Source organism: Tauraco erythrolophus, chromosome 11 (assembly GCF_009769465.1).
Source record: "Tauraco erythrolophus isolate bTauEry1 chromosome 11, bTauEry1.pri, whole genome shotgun sequence".
NCBI classification, from domain to species: Eukaryota; Metazoa; Chordata; class Aves; order Musophagiformes; family Musophagidae; genus Tauraco; species Tauraco erythrolophus.
This window is the reverse complement of record NC_141475.1, coordinates 2,934,113-2,935,778: the sequence shown is the minus strand read 5'-3', so window position 1 is coordinate 2,935,778 and position 1,666 is coordinate 2,934,113.

Below are 1,666 nucleotides of genomic sequence, written 5' to 3'. Positions count from 1 at the left end.
ACGCGGAGTCTGCTCGCGTGGAAGCAGCACTTCACCTTTGAGCAAACGCTGGATTGCTCTCAGCTGTGGCACCCAAATGTTTTGAGGGAAACTACAGCAGTTTAATGGGCCTAGAGTTAGCTCTCTCCTCTGGTCCTGGAGAAAAATCCTCTCTGGAACCAGGTGCTTGGGTTGGCTTGTGACTTCTGAAGGGTTTCCTGCCCTCAGTTTTGCACCCTAACCCACTGAAGGACAGGGGTAGATAAAGGGCAAAATAAGATATATTTAGAAAAAAAGAAGCATGCAGCCTTTTCAAACACAAACTCACCCGCAAACAGGAAAATGATCTAATTCTACTATGTAGCGAAGCAATGGAGGTATCTATAAAGAAAGAACAAGCACATTTTCCTTTTTCCACTCACTCTCCCATATGATACCATATATTCTGTCATTAGATAATCCAAGCACTTTTATTAAAATAAAAAGCAAAAGTTAGACATCCAGTGATAATCCTCCTGAGAAGGGAACCCAGACCAACCTATCCCCCACACTGGACTGGAAGATACGTTCACTAGCCATGAGAAATGGGAGATTTCGTCCCAAAGCATCAAGCCTGGAGCAAGTTTGGCTCACTCTTTGCTCTCTGCTAGAGATCTGCCACCTTCCCGCATGCTTACAGCAACATTGCTGCCTGCACAGCTCTTGAGCTGTGTACATCTCAACGTGCCCTCTGCCCATGTGAAAACCCAGTCAGTGCCAGGCCAGGCTTCAGTCTGGTCAATTAGAGCACTCTGAGCCCCAAGACCTGGTACCTGTCAGGCAGGCAAGATACGGGAAGTGATGGCAACACATATCCGCACTTACGAGATGCCAGAATATGTTTCTGCTTGGACCATGCCAGGTGGGGATGATGATGATGGAGGATGGAATCTGGATGCAGAAGGCCAGTCATGAGCCAACACCACAGGGCAGGTTAATCAGATAAATGCATTTATGGCTTTCCTGTCGTTCATCAGAATTTCCTCTGCAGCGAGGAGGTGGGACGGTCCCAGCCCTGCCCCGTGCTCTCTGCCCAAACCTGCTCTCTCCAATTCATTTGACTTCACCTCTGAAAGGTGCTGCGCCCCTGGTGCCACCTCTCCCCCAGCAGCGGGAAGGGAACAGGCTCCAGCTGGAAGTCTTTGGGAGAGCCAGGGAATCCAGTGCAGGTGGCAGCACAGGGAAGAGCTGAACAAACTGGGAAACAGACTTAGGGCAGGATCTGGTAGATCTAGTAAGTCTCAGGTAGGTGAATTGTGACCATCTCTCTCTTGCCTCCTACCCTGATTTGCTTTGTGGGGTGTGGATGCTGCTCCTTCCCTTCCATAAAGACAGACTGGAAGAAACGTACAGCTGTGAAGACCTGAAGGCAGAGCAAGATGAGACAAGCCTTTACACAGCAAAGTGCAAAGCAGGTGGGTAAGGCTGGTGGTGGGAAGAGTGGGGTGATGGCAGCGGTTACCTGCAGCAAGAGGGAGACTGAGATCAATCATCAGCCAAAGTTATTCTCTGCAAAGGCCCAGGAAGGTCAGTGATATTATTTACAAGCCTGTAGCACTTCGGTTTTGATCGGAAAAGACAGTGCAATTACAGCACCTGCTTCGTGAGATCAACCTCTGCTGAATTTATACAGCAGGCACCAAGGAAG